The 26,015-nt window shown below is 41.3% G+C and overlaps 1 long non-coding RNA gene across 3 annotated transcripts; it reads right to left on the bottom strand.

Annotated features, from left to right (window-relative positions):
* Nucleotides 1-17,784: 17,784 nt before the first annotated feature.
* On the bottom strand, nucleotides 17,785-24,864 carry LOC126638791 (uncharacterized). Of its 3 annotated transcripts, none has more exons than XR_007628692.1 (3): nucleotides 24,766-24,864; nucleotides 24,052-24,164; nucleotides 17,785-17,874 (listed from the first exon to the last, which is right to left on the bottom strand). It is a non-coding gene; the product is annotated as an uncharacterized LOC126638791 (long non-coding RNA). The 3 variants fall into 3 exon arrangements; XR_007628690.1 differs by lacking the exon at nucleotides 17,785-17,874 and adding an exon at nucleotides 17,934-18,109; XR_007628691.1 differs by lacking the exon at nucleotides 17,785-17,874 and adding an exon at nucleotides 21,821-22,023.
* Nucleotides 24,865-26,015: the final 1,151 nt, after the last annotated feature.

The following is a 26,015-nucleotide window of genomic DNA, read 5'->3' as shown; positions in this document are numbered from 1 at the left end:
GTGGTAAAAGAAATTAAAGGAAAAACAAATACCTTTAATAATTTCAAAATGTTGCACTTTGTCATCAATCTCAATTTGCCATAATGAGCCTTACAGGAAGTTCAAAAGTTGCAGTGGGACGAAAATGGGATTGAGGGATGTTGGGCATCTCAGAAATGCGGCTCCAATTGCACCAGATAATGTCTGTGTCAGCCTCATGATATTTATTATGTCTGTTCTAAAGTGGAGGTTGTATGCATGTATCAGCATTTGTATATTTATACATACACATTTATGTAGAGAGAGTACCCATGTTTAAATGAACGTTCATACACATAAATGTATCTGATGTCAAAGGGAAGAGTCCTTTAATAGCTATATAAAGGTTTAATTTCTTATCAAATGTTTTCCCTGTTTTGCTTGGTTGAAGGCCTAGTATTTAGAGGTTTCATTATCTAAGGTTTCCTCTCTCCCAGGAAACACACTGGTTTGCCATGTTCAATGAAGTAATGAAACGTAGAATAAATCTTTCTAGTGGCATAACTACATGATACTAAACCCATGTTTTATCTTATCCTCACCATGTACTTCAGTTCCTTTAAATGTATCTTTGTAGCAACCAAACTTGCCATAAATTAGTAATGATGATATTACAGCTGAATTTAATTTCAGAGTCTCTCAGCAAGTTGTTAAGGGTTTCTTGCCTAGGTCACTGCTGAGGAAATTTGAAAACTCTGATATGATTTATGAATATTGCTATATTAGCAGTGTATAAAAGGCTATGGGGAATATGAGAAAACAAACCTTTGCCTAATTCCATTCCAGTAAAAATTTCATTTCTTATAGCAAAATAAACAAGTAAATCAATGTTGAATGATTCTGTCACTTCATTACGTAACTTGCAATTTGGCTTTAAATATCCAAGCCAAGTAAAATCTCAGATCCTGCTCACTTTTTTTGAAACATAATTAGTTAACAATTAGAACTATTCTTCAGAGGTTACTTCCTTGAATGACATTAATAATGTGATGCAAGAGAAGAAAATCCAGGAATAAAAGGCCTGGCTTCTTTTCCCCAAATACAAGTACATTAGCCCTGTTTTTAGAGAATTTTTATTAGCGAATGTTTCGATGTAAACCTCTTTTCTCCTAAAATTTATTTGACTGTTTAAGGGATAATTAGTTTCCTAAAATTTCTGCAACATCCCTGTTCACTTTCAGAGATGCTGTTACCTCAAGGCTTGTTGCTGTACAAGTTGCATGAACATACAACTTATGTTCCTCACCAGGTAGCTTATCCCCACAGCTGAGAAACAGTCCCATCAGTGTAAATCCCTTTCAGCTCATGGAACCACAAATGCCCAACGGTGAGGAGACAAGGCTAAAAGAGTCAAAACTTTGGCCATTTTTGCCAAATCACAAGTTCATCACAACTTACATTAACCACCTGCTGAAGACTCAGCTCTCCTTTAAGAGACTGAAGTCCAGGGGACTTGCACATGTAGGAACTTGACACTCTTTCGCAGGATCTGGCTGTTGCTGTCTAAATCACCACGTCCTGCTGGCTTTTGCAACACCATGCAGTGAAAATGTCTCTCAGACTGGTGAATGAGTAACCTAAGACAGCATAATTTCTAATTTATCATAGGTGCATATACATTAGGTTCTCAGTGGAACCAGTCAGTGGAAGGCAGTAATCCCCAAGCTTAATTAGGTTTTCTCTTAGACATACTGCTTGACCTTAGGTGGGTCACTTAATCTTTCCTTCTCTCTTTGTTCTGTTGTCCATAAAAATATGATAATATTGGCTCACATCACTTGCTGATAAACTAATATTCAACAGAAATAGCTGATGTGAGATTAATATTTTCAAAATACCCTGTTACTGAGAAAAGCTGTCAGTCCGAAGTGTGCACTACTATAATTATGGTATACAATAGAGATCAGGCACCTTGGTGGATATTCTTGTGCCAGCCTCTATATCTGCTCCCTGACTTCACATGTACGTGTCCAGTGGAAAAGAGATTTGAAAATTCAAGTGTCCTTGAAACTAGATAAAAAACCTTCAGCAAATGGGAAATGTCCATCAACACCTGTCTGGGGCTACTACTGTTTTTTTCCAGCTTGGTTCTGTCTGATTTTGTTGCTTCATGTACCCAAATCCACCATTCTGGCGGGTAAAGGAGGAAGGGACAGCTTTGAGAAAAGGATTGTGGTAGGTCAGGGTGCAGCAGGGTTTGAAAAGACCCTTCAGGGTTTTGGTTCATGATGTCTGCCAAAGCCACACACCTGATGATGGTGGAGCAAGAGGTGATAAGAATCCTATCATCCTCACTCATCTGTTATCCCATGCCCAGCAAGGGGACCTAACAATCTGTGCTGCAGCCCACTTGCCAATTAATTGAAATACAAGACCTGGCAATTCCCAGAGAAAGTGTGACTGGCCCATCTTTTTTTTTTTTTCTATCCTGAGAGAAAGCATTAGCTTGATTTTCAGAGGTGAGCATTACATATCTCGTGTTGAAACCTTTTACAAATGTTAATGCGGCGTCTTTTGCCACAGAGTAGGAGGAGCAAGGAGATTTTCAGTATGCCTGAGAGAGCACAAAAGTGTTTTTTTCTTTTAAACTAGAAAGTTTTCACAAAGGGCTGAAATTTTAGAATGCATGAGATTGCACTAATACTAAACAACGTCTGCCTTGAATCTTCTCCCTCTCTCTTATGTGTCTCTTTAGCTCTAACTTTCTTCCACCTAGAAAATGCCCTGAACATTTTGGGCACTATCAGGAGCAAGAAACAGCCTGTGTACCATTCAGTCATAGATAGCCCAAGGAATTTCTGAAAAAATAAGTCATTTTGTTCTCACTTTGGGCACAAAGTGGAATAGTGGATGAAGCAGGCTTCCCCCCACCGCCCATCCCAACTTCACATTTCCCCAGGGAATTCCTCCAGATTTCTCAGCATCCACCCGAGCAATGTCATGGTGCAGCTGCACTGTGTTGCACCAACTGAACATGTGTCCCCACTACCCTCCAGGTTTGTACACCTTTGAGGGGAGGACAGCATTACACAGCTGCTTTGGCTAAAGCATGGGTTGATTTGTTTGCATGCTGGTTTATTATGTCAAAGAAAAACCATGAGCTGTTAGCTTCCTGTAAAATGAAATAATAATAAAAAAAAAAAACCAAAAGAAAAGAACAGCCTGGAGATAAAAAGGTCCTAAGGTTCTAGAAAATGTCAACTCCAAGAAATGTGGTGGGTGTAAAAACCACAAATTAAGCTTTACATTCATATACAGTGTCTGCGTTTGTTCTGAACAATGCTGAATGGTGAGAGCCAGGAGCCCCGTGAGCGCTGCCTCCCACTGAGGACATGCTTCCCATTCCTAGGCTGGGCAGCAGCCACTCCTTCCCACGGACATCCATGCAAAGCTGCTGTCTGTTCTGTGCAGCAATGGGCGGGAGTTTTGCTTCCTCTCTGCAAAGCCCCTTCCAGCAGGATGGGAATGGGCTGTGCTCCAGGAGCTGGGGGTACATCCCCGGGCAGTGTGTGAACAGATACCAGGCCAGGTCACTGATACAGCGCTGCAGAAATTGGTAGGGAGCTGTGGAAGCTGCTGCCTCACTCCAGATCCAGTCAAGGACTGGGGCTGGTTCATTAGTCTTAGCCCAAACTACACAGAATTCACCCAGAGCAAGGGGAGAGTTAATAATTCATCCTTGATATTCTACAATAAGTCAGAGAGGACAGAAAATGTCAGCTATGTTGCTCATATTTGCATAATGCCATTCATTAAAAACCCACTGAAATTTGACTCAATTTCAAGATTAAAAAAGAAACTAAATTAGAGATTTTTTCAACCAACCCTTCTCCAAAATTTGAACGACATAGATTTCTTGTTTGTTTGCTTTGAGCAAAAATCTTTTGGCAAATTTAAAGAACAAAATACCAGATCTATTTAGCATGAACATCCTCAGCTGTGTGAGGTCTCTGTAGCAACTGAAGGTATTACAGTGACTATAATGCACAGACTGCTTTAGGGAGAGAAAGTGCTTTTGAATGGATTTTAATTCTTTTAAAACACTTGAAATGTGTTTTAATGCATACAGTCAAAGCATTAAAAACTATTTTAAAAGAAAAGTTTTATAAATACAGGCTTATTCCACTGGTATAAGACCTCACTCATTTAGTGAGTGGAAATGAAAATTACTATAGAAAACTATATTTTATATATATTATCCTGTTTTGGAAGTTAATCAGAATGCTATTACATCTTGAAGAGATTACAACTATACATTAGGACTTAAAATCCTCAGTTCTTCCAGAGGACATTTTACAGCTCACCTGTACCACAGTGTTTGTGAAAACTAAATGCTTGCCCACTTTCACAACTTTCTCAGAGAGGCTGCATGGCAAGTGCACATAAATCTTTCAACCAAGATTCAAGCAGTGAGAAGGAGCTACTGAATTGCTGGCAGCGTGAGCTAATGTTGAACTAATATGAACTTCATGCAAATTTTTGCTTTGTCCAGGACTGCTGGTTGGGGCGAACTTGTAGTAACAGGCTTGCCTGAGACCTGTCAGGGGAGTCTCTCTGGCAGGCTGTGAGCTGCAGCTGGAGCTGCCTTTCCTTCAGTTTGCTCTGAATTTAGGACATGCTTGCGCAGCTCAGCTATAAACTTTCAGCTGGAGAGGAGACAGAGAGGAACCCAACAGCCCTGAAGCAAATGAATGTCAGAATAATCCCAGTGCAAAGTCAGACTTTCGGTGAAACTGCAGAAGTGAAAAGTTTATTGAGGCTCAGACTGGGTCTAAGGCCATCTCGTCTGGGCTGAGGAAGCTGTGGACTCAGGAGAGATGAAAGCATGCAGTTTGATTGTTTTAATGACTGTCTGGGCTGCCTGCCTGTAGCCAGAAAGGCATCTCCACCTCTAGATGAGAAGACCCACAACCCCCACGGAGCCACACAGAGCCTCCCAGCCACTGGGAGCTCAGTTCCCACCAGATAGCAACGTCAGTCCATCCCTCCATCACTGCCTACTTGACCACTGTCACAGCAGTGAGGCAGATTTCCAGGGAGAAATTGCACCTTAAACCTTTTAAAAAAACAAATTAAAATCCCAACAGGACAAGCTTCAGCAGCTGCACAGCTTAGTCCAATAAAGCACATCACTGTCCTCACAAACTTTGTCTCAACAATGACAATATTTGGGCTTGTCTTGTTTTCAGCTCTCCCAAGTAAAGAAACTGTTGTTGTTCCCTTAAAAAAGCTCTTCCCGGTTCATGGTCAGGAAGACTTCCCTGGTATTTCGCCAAGAGTTGTATAACAAATGGCTGATGAAAAAAAATAGCAAGAACAGGCCAGAAAGAAGAGAGGAAATATCTAAAAGGAGGAAAAGGACAAATGAGTCTTCAGAGAATATGAGCTACAGAGGATGCGCTGAGTTTATGTCTGGTACATTTTGCTTCATTTCCAGTAATTCATGCCCAGTATGTTTCTAGAAACAGATAGATGAAGTATTTATGAAAACCACACCAGTGGAGCCATTGCAGCCAATGAGAAGGTGGATCCAAGATGCGTTAGGAGAAAGTTTTTAAGTTTTGACAGTCAAAATGGATTTGTCACTAGGCCAACACATAGAATTTTCCCCTTCTAACTTGGACTGAAGAAAAGCAAATAGGATCATCGTTTTTGTGCCTGATCTCTCTGTCCAGAGGATTTGCTCCACCCAACACTGGATGGTCTATGGACCTCAAACTGCACCTTTGGGTTAAGGTCTTTATTTCCTTTCAGGAGTTAGTGCATGGACAGGACTATCCAGATCTCCAAAGGCAAAGTCACCCAGTAGAAGCTCTGAAGGCAGCAAGCATTTTGGTCAGGGGTCTCCCAGCAAGTTGCCATCACTGCTGTCAGGCACTCTGAGAGAGACAGCAAGTGCATTACTGCACAGATCAGGGAGTCCAGACCTGACACTGGAAAAAACTTTGGAGGAGTTCAGAAATAGAAAATTTAGGAGGAGAGAGGGGGAAAAAAACAAAGAGGAGACAAAAAGAAAATGATGAAAAAGAGAGAATGACCAAAAAAATAAACTATGCTGTGTAAAATTTCAATATAAAAAATAATAAAATAATGCTTATTTATAGAAACATTATGAACAAGCAGTAGCTGCTTATTAGCAGCATCTTCCTAGGACCATTTCCCATTAAGACTGAGTAACAACCTCTGGAGCACACATTGTTCCGTGTGCATCTATCTGTGACTGCAAACACCAAAACTGCCTGACAAATATTGGGAAATAATTCCCTAGATAAGCTGTGCATGTATTCACAAGTAAAATATGCAGCCATACCAGTCTGAACACAGGAAACACTCAATTTGTATGTGCAAAACAGGAGCTCCAGGTAGGTCAGTACTTTAGAGACCAAGCTCTGAACCGGCAACACCAATCCTTGGGGACTGTCACTGCCAAAAGACAGGGTAACAAAATTCCCAGAAAAGCCACATCTTAATTTTTGTTTGAGCTGGTTTCACCAACCTTCCTCAAGTCCCTCATCCATGAATCCAGAATATAACTTGGACAAGCATATTCTTATTCTGATCAACTAATGCATTGTTCAGGGGAGCTCAGGTGTTATTAAGCCCTATGGCACATTTCTACCCCCTTCTGAAAAGAGTCACCTCGAATGCTTAAAGCAGTATCAGCAACATAGTTATTTTCCCAATAAAGTTTTCAGGTGATGGACATTTTGGCTGCAAATTCAGTACAAAGGGAAAGACTCAAACTCACACATACAAATAGAAACTTCAGGTGACAAATGTCAGCTGATCACTAGGGGTGTGCTTCTACAGCACAAACTGATGGTAAAGGATGGCAAAATTCCTAGTTTTTGCAAACAGACATTATAGCTTATTAAAGCATTTCACTGTTAACTCAGCAATTCTCTGTTTCTGTACAGTGATTTTTTTCCCCTCGGATTAACAATATCCGTAGCAATTTTATAGGTGTGGTTCGGATCAGGAACATGCACTGCTAGCTGGAAAATTGCATTTGACCTCTGCTTTTCCTTATCTCTTTTCAGGTTTTGTTTTCTCTTAAGTTTAAAGACACTTTCATTAAAGAAATTATTTCCTTTCTTTTGGAGGCCGAATCAAAAGGCGCTAAAAATCGGTGAAAGTCTTTCCATTAATTTAGTAGGGCTTTACATTAGACTTTCAATTAGAAACAGTAAGTGCAGAAGTAAAAAGAAACCAAAGATAAAGGAGAGGGGAGCAGGAGGTGGAAATGTTTCATGAACATTTACAAACCTCTAAGGTTTCATTTGGCTTTATGTTAAGTTTAGGTCAAAGGTTTGGGTCAGCTTTTGTTCCCCTCAGCCCCCATTTGCTCTGATCTTCTTTTCCAGAGCGGGATCTTGACAGATGCACTGTGAAAAGGGAAAAATCGGTTTGAAAAGCTGGACTCAAGACCCGCTAGAGGCGGAATGATGAGGCAACTGCTTTGCAGTTTGTTTCATGTCACAGGGAACGCAATTCCCTCAGATGAAGTAGCGCAGCGTTGGAGTGAACCCTGCAGATTATTTTAGGGTAATGTAACGAGAGGGACACACCGCAATTAATGTTCTTGCTCGGCATCTCCTCCAACTCACCTCACACCATAGAGTTTGAGGGCGGTGTCATGCCCCGAGGCAGAACCATTTGCTGCTTGTAAAACTATTTACTTGGAGACAGTATTTTGTTGACCAGTGGCAAAATGCCAAGACTCCCACAGGGAGACGGATCACTTGTTCTCCAGAGGTCACAAGTCTCCAGGGTGGCAAAGCCATCATCCCCACCAGCCTCTGCCTGGCATTGACAAGAGAGGGGTGAGGTAGCAAGAAGAGGATTTTGGCCCTCGTGACACAGAGATATGAATAAGGCGTTTTCTTTTATAATTTCTAGATAATGTTGCGGGAAAAATCAGAGCAGCTTCCTGATACACCTTCTGGCTAACTTCAAAGTTGAAAACAATTACTGAATTTAGGTGTATTATGTTAATCAATTGGACAATTTGAGAGGATGGGGGAGGAGTGAAAAGAGTAGCTTGTACCTGGAGTGGAAAGAAGAATGTTACAAGTGGAGATGATAAAATCACTAGCCCTGGGGGACAGCAGGAGATAGCAGGCAGCTCTCAGCCCTGGAGCACTAAAGGTTCAGTCCAACTCCTTCTCCTTCATACCTAGCTTCCTTCTTCTGCCTGTGTCCCTGTTCATCCCCACCTCAGCCACACCAGCACAATTGTTTGCAAGGCCCCTGCAGCCCAGACCACTGAGAGCTGAGTTAACACCAAAACCTCCTGCACTGCTTGGATCCCAGCTCACTGGATGGGGCTGGCACCTTACATGTGCTTTGGCTCAGATTCATCCTGTTAAGTTTAGGTATTTAACCACAGACTAAGTCTCAAATTCCTTTAAAAATCTTTCTCCAGCAAGCAGAGAGAGATGGGCACCCCCAGGGGCAATCCCTGCTGTTGGAGGTACCATTATTCTCCCTTACCACCAAGTCCAGAGGGAGCTGGAGCCCAGGACACCCTGCTTAGCCCACACCGTGCAGGACAGGTCTGTTCAGACTTTCCTTTCTCCTCACCAGTGTAGGGACCACGATGTGGCCACAGAGGAATAGAGACAAAAATAGGTTTCTGACCTACTTCTTGGCATCAGGCAGCAGTGAGAGTGGTTGCTGGAGCCGAGAGGGAATAGTTCATAACCACACAAACCTCACGGATGGGTTGGCGAGCTGGGAATGACATTGCCTCTCTAAGCTGGCTTTTCCAGCTTTCCTGTTGAAGCCTTTTCTCTCTCTTTTTGACCATCCTTGACACACAGACCTGGACGATTCTCCCCCCTTTCATTTCTGTTGATATCACATTTTCTTCTGTGTTTATGCGAAACAACATTATTTGCCATGGTTTTGAAATCAGCTCAGGACACAGTTACTGTCTTGCAACATCTATTTTGGAAACAGCATTTAGGAAACATTTTCAGCCATGAATATTTGAAGATTATCAAATTCAAATCACTTCCAAATATGAGATTTTTTGCTTCTCAAGGGAATTGTACTGTAATACTGAAATCCGTTATATTAATTTTTTCCCTTTCTGATTTAAATTCAGACATACTGTGGATTTATATTATTACTTTTCATCAGTAGCATGTACTTTCCATGCTAGCAGGCTCTCAATTGGTGTCTGCACTGAACAATAGAAAATACCTATTCCTTAGAGGAGTTTTCTATAGATAATTTTATATTTCTAGTCTATGTTTTTAATTATCAATATTCTCTAGTGTTTCATCTTCCACAAAAACTTCAAATATTTTTAGGATATCTTCTTTTCAGACACCCAAATTGTTTCCTCATGGAGGCTAAGCTGGCTCCATGGGATGGTCAGCCCTAAATACCTGACACCTTTTACTCTTGTTTTCTCCCAGGGGATGGTTTATACCAGCTTGACTGAAGCCCTGCTCTGACAGAGGGATTGGATGTTGCACACTGCACACATCCAAGCAGTCTCATTGTAATCAATTAGTAAGACTGGATAATTTAAGAGAAAATGTTTCCTTTGTTCCAAGCAAATAACATTTTCATTACTCATTTCAACTGGCTGTTTAGCAAAACCAAGTATTTTTTTCTTAATAAAAAGTGAATGGTCTTAAAGCAAACACCAGTAAGAGTAAAGACGCTGGAAATTTCCTTGCTGGGAAGGCATGGAACAGAAGTTTTATCCTTGGGTCACAGATACTTAGGGCCAACCAATGAAATCTCTTAAAAAAATTAAAACTCCTCTGAGAAAAATAGCACATTATTCCTGCTGACCAACTCCAAAGAAGAAAAAAACTGCACTTTTACCCAACACATCCTGCTTGGTCCCTTTCACGCCTGGGAAGGTGAATTTCCCTCAGAGTGAGCCCGTTGCTGCCACATCCTCCCATGAGCTGAACACGAGAGGTTTCTCTCTGTTGTGCTGCCAGGATGCTCCTTACGCCCCTTCTGTAAACACAGAGGACAGGTCTCAGCAAACTCAGCAAGATACTTTAAGTTCCATTTGCACAGAGAACTCTTTTTTCCATTACAGGAAATCAGGGAAAGAGGAGTCAACCCTCCCTTTAGTTGAGAATCACAATTCTTGGGCACCCTGTACACGTGGCTATTTAGGGTACACTCAGAAGATCCCTCTTTGTGTTTGCAAAACAATTCCTGAGCTTGCTTAGCCTTAAAAAACACGTGAATATTGTTACTGTTGTTGATGCCATTTGTGCTCAGATTTATGTAAAACAATATTTTTTATTAAATAAACTCATACCTGTATATATACTCACACTTCAGAGGTTTGGGGGAATTAGATGAAAGTGGTTGTTGATGAAACTCAAACACCATGTGCTGGTGCTGGAATTCAGAGCCAGCTTTCCGGGATTAGGTGTCCCCGGCTAACCTCAGCTGTTAGAAATTATTTTGGAGCTTGGCCCTGGCAGGTGAGGGGTAACCATGAGGAGGAGAACAAAAGGGTTTCTCTCTCTTCTGTCCCAGCCTCCCCCTTTGCAGAATTGGGCAAATGTGGTTTTAATTCAGAAACACAAATGTCATCTTCAAAGTCACTCTGTGAAAGAAGGGTGGAGAAAAGGAGAGCCAAAAAAAAAAAAAAAAAAAGAATTGGATTGCAATTTGTCAAGATGTTTTTAACTGTGAAATTGAACTGGAAAGTCTTAACAGCTGAATGATGAGCAAGTAGGGGAGGAGGAGGGACTGGGAGTGCTGGAGCTAGTCTGCAGTGCACTTGAAATGCATCAGACTCCCTTGCTGTCCCAAACAGCATCTAATATTTTGCTTTCTTCAAGGCCAGCCCTCTTCTGATGTAAATAATCCTGTGATCCCATACCACCAGGAGTCTAGGGAAAACAGCTCCACCTTACGTGCTGTTCTTGGAATGCTGAGAGTGAGGCAAAAGTGTCACTGAAAGCTGTTTGGGACCTTTAAGTAGTAAAGAAACATTTTTTCCCCATGTTATCCCCCACCTCGTGCTTTTGGAAGTCTCCAGGCCAGGAGGTATTTTTGCTTCCTCCAGGTTAGAAGAGCAGTGGCTGGGTACGCACTGCGGCTCCGGCAGCAGACGTGAATAATGCAAAAGGGCTACGAACACGAGAAGTCACTCTGAGCTCTTGCTGTACTTTCTTAATGTATGTGACATTGACATAATACGCCCCAGGGCATTTTGGATCAGATGGCGTTCGCCTGTTCCACGTGCTGGTTTTATGAACAGCAAATCAAGTTGTGAAACACATGTAGGCAGCGTGTGTGGCGAGTGGCTTTCCGTCCTGTGCTTGGGTGGGAAGCACACAGCCGTGGTGAGGGCAGCACTCCTAACAGAAACACCCTCTCTGCCATCTGAGGAGAGGACTTGGGCTCCCTGGCAGGGCTCGTGGTGGGGTGCTGGATGGTGGTGGTGTTGCATCATCGTTTTGTCTGACCGTATCACACACACAGCACCCAGAAACAGCTTTCGTGGCGCACAGAAGCTCGACCAGATACACATCACGGGAGCTGACGTGAGCTGGATACTCTCCTCACCAACATAAGGAATTAAAGCCTTCCCAAGCACACAGGTTGGATAGGAGGGTCACAGCTCAGCAGAGGGTCAGTCTAAACCCCTTTTCCTCACACTGCCCATCAGTCAGATACACATTTCAGCAGCACTGAGAAGCACGTCTTCCCCTCCCACATCCCTGTCCTTCAGAAGGAAAAGTCCATTTCTGTAGGGACAGAAAGCAGAATTAATCCCTCTCTGATTTCCTCCTCTAACTCCTTCTCCCTGACACCCCATTACAGCCTTCATCCTATCTGGGCTATTTAGTCTAGAGCAGGGAGGACCGAGAGGAGACATGATAACAGTCTTCAATTATGTAAAAGGCTTATGCAAAGAGGAAGGCAATAAATTGTTATCCACATCCATGGGGAAAGCACAAAAAAGGGTAATGGGTTTAACTGTGGCAAGGGAGACCTAAGTTCAGCACTAGAATAACTTTCCTGCTGCAAGGGTCACTGGGCACTGGAGGAGATTGCCTGGGGGGCCAGGGGATCTCCACGGCTGACAGGGTTAAAGAAACACTTTAGACAAATGTGTCAGGAGTGTTTTGTGTGGGGGTGGTTGAGGTGACCTGCTCAGGTTCCTTCTGGCCCTATTTTCTTCTGCACCATGGAGATAACTATCCCAGCCTCATTCCTTGGCAGACAACCATGAGAGAACTCCCCTTCACCTGTGTGTTTTTGGTATAAGATGACAGTGCTGTGGCAGCAACACACTTAGACCAAGGAATAGATGAAGCCAGAAGACAAGATGATTTCCTATCACACAGCAAGCATAGCTGTCAGGTTCTGCAGGACCCAGATGATTACTGTGCCCACTCCTAAATAATTTAATTCTCTCTTAAACAGCAAAAGAAACTCAAGCATCCTACAAGTTCACTGGCTGCAGAGGACAAGGGCTCACACTCATAACCCACACTCTGACTTCAAAGCAGTGGTATCTCAGCAGCCTCCCCACAAGCAATACAAAGAGAGTTACTTTGCCCTGTGCAAGAATACCAGAAACCTTGGACTGTGCTCACTTTTGTGACTGGTACAGCCTCATCTTGCACTGCTCTTGCACAGAAGAAGCATCCCTGGAGATGCTCTGTTCTGAAATGCACTTCTCACCAAGTCACACTGAAAATGGAACTGATCATATGTTTACATAAGGATATCCCTAAGTGCTTTTCTGGACTGTGGCCTTGCCCAGTTATGTTTCAGGCTCCTGGAGGTCAGTAGGGATTGATTAGCCTCTCTGCATGACCTGAGCATTGAAAGCCTACATGTGTCAGGATGAGGATATTTTACTGAATATATTTTTTACCTCTGAGTTTTACACATTGACATAAAAGATGGTCAGTAAAAACAAAATCAGAAAAAAGAGTCCCTCTTTCTGAAAGAGAGGTGTGAGTGAATCCTAACAGATGTAATTTGTATCATTATTGTTGATGAAGTTACTAACCTGTAGCAAGGAGACGTGGATCAATAGCTACTTGAGAAGAGGCAGCTGCAGATATCCAAATGAACATGAAAAAGGAACTGAGGTGTAAGAGGCAATAGCTGAATATTTAAACCAGATGAAAGTTGTAAGGTAGGTTAGTGACCTTGAAAGAACCAGATAAGTAAAAAAAAAAAAAGTAGAAAAGGGCTACAATGATTTATATACTTGCCCTGCACAAATATTGCAATGCTCATTGAAGGGTGTAGTAAATTATGAACAAAGTAGAGCTTTATTAGATTAATGATAGAGAAGTTTATACAGAAAGGTTGGCAACTTTGGAAAGGTAAGAGAAATTAGTTTGGTTTTAACTCTGTGAGGAGACATTGAGAAGGAGATACTAAGCTAAAAGCTGGCAGTTCACCAAGGTTCTGTTTCTGCCACTGTGGAAAGAGGTGGGAATTTTGGAATTGACCAAGAGGCTCTCAAACATTTATCCTGATTGCTGTGGTGATATCCAGAACCTCTGGTCTTGTATCATACCATGGTGGTGTCCATAAAAAAGACAAAAGACAACCACCTCCCACATGCTTTAAATCAGGCAAAGCGAGGCAAAGTTTGGTAGGACAAGATGGTTCACATGTGGTTGCACAGAAAGGTGGGCCAGGACCTCTAAACCCCATTTCCCATCCAAGTGCCTAATTTAGACTAAAGGGAAGGACATTTCTGTCTTCAAGAACAGACATTTTAAACTAGCTTAAAGGATTTTGTTAAGGAAAAAAACCCCAAATGAACAATCAAACAAAAACAAACAAAAAGGGGAATAAAAAAAAAAGGTCCACCCTAAACAGTTTTCAGTATATGTAGTTTGGTTTGCAAAATACAGGTATTAATCCTAACTTGTTTATACCAGTGGAAGGGACAAGTCAGTCATCAGAATACTCATAATTACACGTGGAAATACATTTGTAATCATATCAAGTCCCAGCAGTGACTCTAACAACTTCTTGGACCACTGCCATCAACCAAAGAGCCAACTCCACAGAGAAAACATTCGGGGGCACAATTTGCACCAGTTAATCAGGGCATGGTCAACTGCACTGCTGGGACACACCAGCCTGCTGATCATTAAGGTCTGTGACTGCCTTTTGCTGCAGAGGAGGTGAGTGGCTGTGCTCTCCCCCAGCCCTGAGACTGCACTTGGTGAGATCAGTGGCCAAATTCTTCCCTTCATCAGCCGGGTAAGGCCCGAGGAACTGGCACTGTGCAAGTGTGCTGCTCATTATTCACCACTTGCCATGTACAGGTGACCTGAAAACCTGACCCACAGCCCAGTGAGTCCCCTTTGGATTTCTCTGTGCTCTGGATCAAGCCTCAAGAGAACAATTAGAATGAATGAGCTCAAATAAAAATGAACTTTTGTGAGTGTGTTTCTGACCACTTTTGCAAGCTGCCCTTTGCCCCCTGCAAGAGCCCTTGCCCAGGTGTAACGTGGCCAAAGAAAGTTCTAGCTAAGAGAGGATTGAAGGTTAATAACCATACTCAAAAGAGCTACTTACAGGGTAAAAAAATGGCTGAGAAATAAAATACATTCAACAGCATCACCACCTACAGCAAATAAATTTCACAGGTAGGATAGTGCAGCTACAGCTATTATGGAAACATGAATCTTCAGCTCCTTTACATTATTATGTTTTTCCTTCCTTGTAAGATTTGTTGAAAAAGTAGAATATGCTAATAAACCTCTCTGATTTGTCTCCCTTGAAGTTTTGTGTGAGCAGAGTAACACATTCTATTTGAACTCCATAATTCATATGTAATTATTTTTAGTTATGTTCTCTTCAACCCTCCACGGGCAGCTAATGAATTTAGGAAAATGTATAGTCTCCTTGAATTACCCACTGTAATTTCTCACTAGCATTAACTTGAGCTTCGTTGGCAGCTACACTCTTAAATACCATCATTAAAACTTATCCCAGTCCATGTGTGATCTGGACAAAGAGTTTTCCCTCATGACCTCCTGCCTCTGTGTTACTCAACATCCCATCCTATGCCATTCAAGGCTCTAGTACCTGAACACTGGAGTATTTCAGCTTTTCCACCTGTGAGAATCAAGGGATAAATCTATATTTCTTGGTGCACAACAGCAGCCATCCTGTGATGAGCTAACTATGCATATGAAGGTATTCCCATGGGACTTGGCGTGAGCAACTTGAATCAGGCTGGAAAGGTGAAGGCTGGGATGGGATCTGCTGCTTCAGCACAGCAGTGACACCATCTGCAAACACACTGTTTTGCCACAAGAAAGTGCCAGAAGGAGCCAGGAGAAAAACGAGGACAACACCCTTCACCCCAACCTCCATCCCTCCTCCACTTCAGCAGCACTGGAAACTGATGGCTGCCTGGCTTCACCCTCACACCTGCAAACCCTTCCATGGCCTCATTTCCTCTCTCCTCTGCATCCTCCCACAGAAACTGCGCTATTTGTTAAACAGAAAGACTGAGTTCTTCTGCTGAAATATTTTAAGATGGTCTGTGCCTGTATATGAAAACGGAGGATTTATTTTCTCAAAGAATCTGCATTTTCTGAAAGCTTCAGGAAACTATTTTTTGAAGGAAATTCATAATTATTTGGGGATTTTTTTTTGCTCTTAGTCTCCTTTTCCTTACAGGCAGGGCTCATCCAGATTTCTTCATGGGACATTAAATATGTGCCTTCATTTTCTGATTTAAATAAGAAAAAGGTCCAAATGTCATAGATGTTAATAGAAACAAAGCTTTGTGTCCTGATGGTGCAATAAACTTTCACAACAGTGAAACACAGAGCTAAAAAACACCAATATGGAAAAAATGTTATCATTTGAATCCATCATAGTCAAATAAACTAGTCAATACCACCTTAACACAAAACATTACAAACACCAAAGTAACACCTGCCTGTGAAATGCTTGATTTTTATGAAACTGTTCCTTGAGAAAATGGTCCCATAGAAATTTTTAACTGTACTTAATCAGCACAAAACAAATCAAAGAAGATGATTCTCATTTCCTTTTCTAAATGAAAAATGTCCATTTCATGAGGGAAAGGTCAGCTGTTAGGCAGAGTGCTGGTGCACTTTAGAGAACTTAAAATCTGCACCTGGACTTCCTCACATCCTTAGTATTCTCTCCCTCAGCCTGGCTGAGAATTGCTGATTAAACCCACTTTTTTGCTCCTAGTCCCTTCATTACTCTGATGATCGTGTCTTTCTCTCTTAGAATTTACTCTTCCTGTAACATTTTCTGGATAATATGCAATAAATTCTGGTTTATGTCATATTCCCAGCTAGACAGCTATAGAAGTGTTAAATAGCTACCGTGACATGTCTAATAAATAGCCTTCTAACCACATTATAAATAACCTCAAATTCAGCCCAATAAATACGGCAATAAATTTGGTTTTGCCAGTATATCTGTATAAATATCAGTAATAAGGTGGACCAGAAAGGCTAACCATACTAAAGAGGTTTGATTTTGGAAAAAGGCCATGTGCAATACTTCATTCCTCTTAGGAGGAAAAAAAAAAAAAAAAGAAAAAATTGTTCAGCAAATAATAAAGCATGGGGAAAGGGAGAGATTCTTGGACAACCTGCAGTTAATTTAGATGAGAAAAAATGAGATGAGAAGCAGGACATGTTTAACTGAATGTCTATGGGAGTTGCACAATTTTTGCATACCTTAAAAAGTAATAACTTTCCAGTTATTATATTAACTCCTGTTGCCAATACCATTACCAGCAGCTGGAAACATCTACTGAACAAGACAGACAGGTACCTTTTTCTTCTAGACTGCAATCCTGTGTTGTCTGCCAAAAGTTTTGAGAAATATTCCAAGCATTTGGCTGACTATTCAGTAGCCTCATCAATATCCCCCTCCTTGACATTTTTTCACCTACCACCCACATTTTGCCATTCTTTGGATGACAAAAGCCAGGAGCATCTCAGCTGGAGGAGGCTGGCATGGCCCTGGCAGGAAGGAGAGCTCTGTCCCCCACCTCCCATGCCTGATGCCACCCTGTTCCACTGGATCAGGAGCTAAGCTTTTCAGCTGTGCTCTACTGCATAGAAAAGCATTTTGCATTTCCATTGCTTGAGTTTGGACATCTTTAAGGTTCCTCCCTAGCTTTGCTTTCTCATCAGCCAAAAGACCATTCACTTGTGTGAGCAGTGATGACAATACCTGCCACAGTTCTGTGTTTATTCCGGTCTGTTTAGTTTAGCTTGTTTAAGTTTTATTTCTATTTATAAACTTAAGGAAAAAAAAAATTCTGTTCAGAGGAAGCTTTTAATACCACTGTCCATTCCCTATGTATATCCTCCTGGAGCTCTGTGATCAGAAGATAATACTACCAGCTTCCCCCGTGTCAGTTTGCTCACAGAAAAAAAAAGACAAGTTACACAATAGCTCTACTATTGCACTAAGGATGTGCATAAACATCTGCATAATCTAATATTTTCCACAGGGTCAGACTAATGGGTCATGTACTCCACACTGGTTTCTAACTTACCAGTTCTAGCACTGTGGAGGCACACAGTTAAATTACGAGAAAAAGGGAATATTTCTTCAGCATTCAGCTTTAATCATCAGTGATGGATCAGGTATGAAAGGTTGCCCATGGAAACTTAAATTTTGAGCAAAGCACTACAGATGTGAAAACTGCAATTTTCTGGGAGCCTGTGGACCATGTCAGAAACACATAAATACACACTTACACTCAAGTGTGGTTACCTTGTCTCCTGTTCCTTGGGACACTACCACGCAGTAAGCTTGGAGTTCTTGCATCAGCTGCATTGACTGACATGACCTTTCCAGGAGCTGATGTACCTGCAGGAGAAGAGACCAGTGCTGTTTGCTCTCATAAGCGATACCATCGCTCTTTCCATTCCCTCCATGGTTGTCCAGCCTTAGACTGCCCCATTCTTTCCCTGGACGTTGCTCCACAGGGATCTACATCTCCCTTAATGTCTGAGCATGGAAGGAACAGTCTTGGACCTCCTCAGATTCTACATGGTGCCATCAAAATCCACTCTATCTTCTCCATTTATGACTTCTTTTCTGCCTGAAGAGAAACACGGCAAATACGCAGGTGCTGTGGATCACATAGGGTAGTTTTCTCCAGATGGGATCTAAGCTCTTAATTTTTTAAATAAATACGACACAGACCATATTGACACAGTGCCCTGGGCTCTTGATGTGATATTTCAAAGAAGGGCAGCTTTTGGGGAAAGCCTGAGCTACCTCTTGATGGAGCAGTGAAAGGCTTTGAGCAAAACACAGGATGGACAGATGGAAGCAGAAAAGTGTGTGGGTATAGAAGGTCTCTTTTCCCTCAATTGCTTTAAATCACAGTCTCATTAAATGTGGAGGGTAGATGTAGGGAACCATGAGACTCAATTAATAGGTCATAGACTGCACATACCTAATTATAAATCCATTTGGCCCTAGCCTAAACATCCTAATCTTAGTCCCAAAATATACAAGTCTGCCTGGAGAGACGCAAAGCAGCGATAGCCCATGCAGGGACTTGCCAGCCTCAAACTGTCCGTGTTGTTCTTTCAGTTATCACAGTTTATTTTTTGGACACTGAAACCCCGGGGGCTGCAGAGCAGTAAGGCACCACAAAGGATACAGTGATTTGTGACAAATCACTTCAAGGATGAGGGGAACCTTCTCAGTGATATCACTGTCTGTCTGTCTCCACATGAAGTACTGCAAAGGTTAATTTGTTTTGAAATCCCCGGTTTTAATTTGCATTACTGATCAACCTAGCAATTATAAATGTTAATCTATTCTTCAGTGGCCTTAAATTCAGAGATCGAGACTGCTGAACTAAATAAAAATTCCATCCCTTGCTGTGATTTATTAAAACTTGAGTGATATAGAGAACCCACTGAGTCAGAGCACTGATAGAAGCATTCTTTCAAGGCATATCCTTAATTAGTTTTAAAGCAGGATAGACCAATTTATACCACTTTGATTTGAATCAGTTTTGTTAATTGTGATTTAAATAACAACTTAAATAATTTAATTTGATTTACAGTTGTGCTTTCTAACAGATATTCCTGACAAAGACTTATTCTCAGAGACTGACAACTAATATAAATGTTTGATTGCAAAGAAAAGTAGCTTTGAGGTTGCATTTAATATTTGTTTTTGTTAACTAAGAGAACACACTAAAGCCACACTTACGTCACGATATACCTAAGCATTTGTTTTGTTTTTTTGATTTTTACATTTGATTTGTGAGAAAACAGGACATGGTGTTTTTAGTCACCTGATTCACTTTTTAATGCGTGCTTTGTGTCATGCTGCTTCTGAACAAAAGTATCCAGAAGAACATAATTGTTTAAATGGAACTACATTGTGTCCTGCATATTTTAGGAAATATTATCAAAATATCCCTTGCATTTCAAGGCAGCTGATGTACTGAACAGTGCAAATATCGTCAGCAATAAACCAGCTGAGCTATTTTTTCCTTCCATGTTCTTCAAAATCAGAATTGGTTGATCTCAACCCCCCCTCCCCGCCCCTTTTACTAAGAAGATGGAAAAGGATAAGCAAATTTTCCTGTTCTTTCACCTCCCAGTTACTTCCCCAACTTGGAATACTCTAGTCATTAAGTGATGTAAAGCAGATAAAATAAGAAGAAGAAAATGTTCTTTTTGCACCTGCAAAAAAAGCTGCAGCTGTCAAAAGCTAGTTTATGACTCAAGAAACTCCAGTTCCAGGTGTCTAGTTAGTAATTTCCCCCCTTTAGTAAGCTGACATTCTTCAGAATTTTGGCAGTGAATATGTATTCAACTGTTATTTTTTTGGTAAGAGTTTACTAATAAGAATATAAAATCTTATTTTAGGCTTTCATAACAAATTTAGGCTGTCATCATTCTAGAATACATGACTTCAAGTTTAATTTTAATTTTAATTCAAAAATTCAAAGGTGCATGGATATGTGTTGTAAAAACACACATGGAGTTCTTGGCACTGAGGAACCACAGACAAAAGGTCAAGATTGTGAATGGATTAATTGCCATTTATTTTGAAAGGAAACACGACAAAAACACTCTAGATTTTTTTTTGTCCAGAGGATTTTCCTCCCACACTCAGCTGAGAACTGAGACTGTCGTGATCTGAGACATCATTTACATCACATAAATTCTCTGCTGGTATATGTGATACTTTCTACCACTATCTGAATTTTGCAGGAGAAGCTATGCACAGAGCACCATTGTCTTGCCAACAGAAAGGAGAATTGGTGAAGCTCGTGTTTCTTTTGTGTTATAAAGTATGATTTTTATCCCTTGCACCTGGACAAGAACCTTTCACTTCCCCACAAGGAAAACGCCCTGGCAATGAACCCTCTTCTCCACACACCATCGTTCTCAGACAGCATGAGAGAAAAGGCACAGCTCTAAGCCAAAGTGTCCTTTCTTAGTCCAAATATTTCTTCCAAATTCCATCTAAACCTCTACCTGATTAGAAATTAGTTAACTAAGTTAATAGGGCTGCTGGGTAAGTAAGAGAGCTTTTCCACTCAATTATTTGACACAAATCTAACAGCACAGTTTCTTAGGGCAATGACTTGTCCTGGTGGACTCAATCTAAAGGTTGGATTCTATGGTCTTAGAGGTCTTTTCCAACCTTAATGATTCCATGATTCCCATCCCTATCAGCAGGGCTGATGCTGACTGCTCAGGGAGGCTGGCAGGAGTGCAGGACTAGGGTCTGCACACCTCCACCTCTGGACAACGGCACCATAACACCTCAAAATCCACTTTGGAGCTGGGTAATAATTCTTCCCCAGGCTATTCTCAATATTTGGAGGGAATTCCAATATTCTCAATATTCTCTAGGAAATTCCTGTTCCGTGAGCCAAAAACTCTGTGGTGTAACAGAGGTCAGGCAAGGGAAGTCCAGACTGCAGCCTGCAATGAGGATTCACACTATGTCCTTCATGTCCTAGTCAGCCCCCAGAGTATGAACCCTTACACTCATTTTCAATCACTTTTCTGAAATAGGAGAAGTTTGTTTTAATTTGTCTGCAAAGTGCTGCAGATACCACCTGGTACTTAGTTACCAGCGTTAACCAATACCAGTAAAAATTGGATGTTGATCCTTAGCTCCTAGAAAAGAATTAATTCCCCAGTATGGTAAGAATTCGAAACTAAATTAAATAAGTAAGCAAGTTAGCTTTTCACCGGTTCTGAGTTTGCAGCACAGGAATGTGCACATCCAGGATGTGCGGGAATGCCAGGACCAGGCACTCACTTGGGAGGGAGCATGACAAAACACCCAGGCAACATTTCCATAAGGCCCTGCAGAAGTACTTCCCAATCAAACAAAAACTTGTATAAAAAAAAAAAAATCACACAACAACAACCCTCAAAATTTGATAAGTAAACAGAAATTTTACAAAAGGTGAAAAAGTGTTTCTGTGGAATGAAATTTTTGCTTACTCTAAACTTCAGAGCAGGAGTAGACTAAAGAGAAGTGCCAAAAGCAGTAACTTGAAGAGCTGTCACTGTGCTGCAGCTAAGGACATACACCCACGAGTTCCCCTTAGCAACGTCTCCTTTTTTCTGAAAACCACCATAGTTCACAATTCCTACATGCAAGCATCAGCCTACCTGGAAATGGCCACTTAAATGTGCAGAACAGACAAAAGGGATCAGTAAATACCTCAGTCTCATATTTGGAAAGTTGCACTATACATTCAAGACCAATTAAGTACTTTAAAACCTCAGTGAGTACCTGCAAGAGTTGTGTCTGCTAAGCCCATCAAGTCTGCAGAACTTGCACAGGAGAATCATAGAAGAATTTTGCAAGGGGAGGCTCAAAACACACTGATGTAATTTTTAATGTTTTGGAAAACATAGGAAATTCCAGCAATCATTGAATTAAGTCTGAATTTCTTTCTGAAAGATGTGCATTAGGCAAATATAAACCATTTAGTAAATACATGGAAAAAGTGATGCCCTGGAAGAAATAAACAAAAGATACATAACATCAGACTAAACAAGCTAATGCAAGGCCAAGCAGTAACAGCTATCTTTGAAATCACTAGGAAGTAATAAAAAATAAACATTTGAAATATTAAATAAAATAGAAGAAATAATTCTTTTCCCCTATCACTCATGCCTAAAGCAGTGCAGACGTGCAGCTCAAATGTCACTGAATATGGTAGGTTTCATCCCAGCCTGATCTGAATTTCAGGTTGGCTCTCCTGACAACAGCAGCTCATCAAGATGTCTGTGCTAGCCAGATACTTCACCTCCTGTGTGGGTAGGGAAAATAGAACAAGCAAAACTAGCTGACATCAGGAAAATTGAGAAGCTGTAATTCATACAGAATTGGCCTAGAAATAATCAGATTCCTAACTCCTTTATTTGTTCCTGGATCAGATCCATTCTGACCAGATCAACTCCTCCTCAGTGCACTACACAGCTCTGGTGTAATGAAGTGATGGGTCATGCTGGTGCTATCGTATCCAGGATTTATGAGGAGACATTATCGCCTCAAATCGGGAATTGGAAGGGGCAGAGGTATTTTGGTTCAGCTCTGCAAACAAGTCTTTAAGGCACGTTTAAGTGGGTGGGATGTAATCAATCAAATTAAGGTGCTGTGCATGGGTGTATCTCCCCTGACCTCAGAGGGAATTCCAGCGTACATTGGTACAGGATCTGACTGGTTAGGAATTAATTAACCGTGCACGTCTATTAGCAAAAGCATGCACACCTCCTACAGGTAATTCAGCATATTTCCTCTCCTTCCCTGAAAGGAAAATGCTCTGTGCAGATACCAAAGCTGCCTTCCCCGTCGATCCCCTCTTGTCTCTGTTTGGCATGTTACTTGCATTCTCCATTCAGCAGCAGCTGTGCATAGTTGGTCAAACATTCCAAGTTGTTTGTCAAAGTTTTGCTAAGGCTTTTCATCTCCTTGCTTTCCCGTGGGGCGCCCAAACATAAGTCATCTCTGTTGGCTTTTGGAGCAGATTAATTCAGAGCACAGCTTCAGAACTGGCAGGTAATCAGTTAGCTGGAGGTTAAAGTGGAGCATTTTTCCCTAACAAGTGCAACAAAAAGGTGGGGAGGTATTTCTGATTTAGCACATTTTAATTCAGGTAATATATTTCCTAGAGGCACACCTCCAGTGCCAGCTCATGGGCAATTCTTTCTCTAGATGCAATCTGAAGAACCACTGGAGGTGGAGGAAAGCTAATTAAAGCAGAAGGCCTGATTTATCACTTCTGAAATCCACAGTGGGGATAACAAACTGTAACCTCGAGGTTTTAGGCCCTGAAGCACACTGTACCACCCTGGATCCATGACAACAACGAGAAAACCTCCTGCTGACATCACTCACACTTATCCCCAGCCTGCTGGAGATGTTGCTGTAAGGGGTTGGCACAAGGAGGAACCAGGGTCCTCCAAGAGTGAGGGCAGGAGTGCAGGGGCTCTCTGCAGCACTCAGATAACTGGCAGTGCGACAGAGGAAAAAGATTTTGGGGTTCTGACCACACAGATTTTGTCACACAGTAAAGAGGGAAATAGATCACACCTGCCACATCTTGGAGCCTTGATCCATAGCCAGGTAATTGGTAACAGGAGTTTTCTGTAAAGGTGAACTCCATGGAATTTTTTAACATTAATATCTCTCAAATAATTTATTTTATTTTGAGCTATCTCCTAGGAAACAGTCAATTCGTGTCAGCATTAAGGATGCCATGCATAGTTAGGAATGTCTGTTAACTTCCACCCTCGAACTGCTCATCCCTACAAGACAGGAGGAGAGAGGATAGCATGGGACCTGATCTCAATGGACCCTCGGTGGGATCCCAACTCCTATTTGTGCTTCAAGAGTTCTCACTCCAAATTTACGCTCAAGTTGTGTCATGTGGTGTCAGTCCAAGTGGATGCACAGGTAGCTGAGTGAGGTCAATAATTAATTTGACACATCATGGCTCCAAATCCCACAATGATTTATGGATGTGAAAAACTTTCTTACCTTAATCAACGGGAATATTCATGTGCATGAAATTAGATAGGTAAGATCAGGATCAGTCTCCAGAGAAACAAAACGATGTAAAGGCTGTTATTTATCATGACTGTGTTGTTTTTCTGAAAGAAAAAAAAAAAAAAAAAAAAAAGGAAATATTTGAATTATAGCTATTTGATGGGTAACATTGCAGTAGACAGCTTAGTTCTTGTAATCTGCTGGTACCATCAGCAGAGGACTAAATCAAATGTGGTTTTATTCATCTTGTGTATCTATTTATGCAATCCATTGCAATGGTTATTCAATATTTATGTTGTCTGCGTGAATTACTGCATATTTCATTCTCTTTTGAAAACTAGGATAGTTGAAATAGTACAGCATTGCTTTTTATCTGACAGAGCTTTAATCTTTTGCTTATCGTGGTTTTACCTGAACTGTTGTTCAAAAAAACTAAATAAATGAGGTATTGGCAAGATAAGGAGTTCCCATATTAGACCCTGGTACCATTGGTCATGGTATCATGATACACCTGACATCCCTCATAAATAATAAGTGTGTGAAGATCTGTTTTTTCCCTGCCTGTATTATTTTGAAGATACAGCACTCACCACACTGAATAATGATAAAACTGCTCATACTGTAGCCTAAGTAGTCAAATTCCATCCTTTAGGAAGTAAAGATAATCACTTGCAGAGGTCAGGAAAGACTTTATGCTCTACTTACAGGAATAAACATAGTCTGTGGCTCTTCTCAGCTAGTCATATCCATCATGGCACTCTCAGTTTGGCACAAAATATCCCAGAGAAAAATAGATCAGATTTCTCTAAATCGTTAGAATATGCCTGCTGCTGCACTCCAGCACCGAGACTGCAACTCAGCATCTTGTTCCACTTGGCAGTGAAGAACCAACTAAAAGTTAGACTGGAGGAGAAAATCTGCAAACATAGACTTTGAGTGAAAGTCACCTGCCACCTTCCAGGTGCCCACCATCTCCAGGGTGCAGGTGACAGAAGCTTTGCAACTTCTGTGAGTAAAAAGCCTTACTCCTTGACCTTGCTGCTGAAGAAACCTTGTCATATACCTTTTAAGACATCAAGAGGAATCAAGAAGACATCAGGAAGGTCCAGGAAGACATCAGCATGGATCCACAATTCAGATTTTGGAATAAGTGGGCATTTTTCATTGCTTATTCCATACAGGAGCATTGAAAGGAAGAGCTTAGAATGACCTTAAAAACCTGAAAACAGAAACAGGAGATAATTGTTGATGCTGCTGTGCCATAATCCATGCTACCCCTAACCATTCTCCAAGGAAAGAAACTGAAAAACCCCATCAAGGAAACAGTGCCATAAAACAAAAAAATAAAGCATAAACAGAAAAATAAAACCAGACGCCACTGTGGTACCCAAAGGAACTATTACAAACAAAATGTTTGTCAGTATAGGACGCTCCGCTGCACACATCTGGTGTTCTCAGCAATACAGAGCATTTCTTTAATTGCTACACCTGAGACCGAGAGCAAGAAATAAATCTAGGCACTGATCTCAATGTATTTTGAGGCAGGTGGAGATGAGTAGCAGCATGAGGATTTCATTGACAATAACCAAGCAGTTATACATTACTGCGTTGAACAGACATGCTCACGATATGGCTATGCCTTTGTAATTTGATGTCTGTTTTTTAAATCCTTCTGGTGCCAGACATTGTAGAGATAACTGTGATAAGCCTCCCATTTGGTATATATCATCCAATGCTTTTCTGCACAATCCAAGATGTCAGTGCAGCAATATCCAGTGGAAAAGGCAATGGACTAGATGTCAGAGCAGCTGGACTGGTTCCAGTTTGTTGCTTCTTCTCATAGTTTGTTGCATGTCACTGAACTTCTCTGTTCCTGTTTTATTTACTCAGACTGTAAGGACTAGCTACATGTTTAGACATCACCTTGCATAATGGATCCTCATTCTCTCTCAGGC

The sequence above is a fragment of the Myiozetetes cayanensis genome, unplaced genomic scaffold (genome assembly GCF_022539395.1).
Source record: "Myiozetetes cayanensis isolate MyiCay16 unplaced genomic scaffold, myiCay2020 scf18, whole genome shotgun sequence".
In the NCBI taxonomy this organism is placed as follows: domain Eukaryota; kingdom Metazoa; phylum Chordata; class Aves; order Passeriformes; family Tyrannidae; genus Myiozetetes; species Myiozetetes cayanensis.
This window is presented reverse-complemented; position numbering and strand designations above follow the sequence as displayed.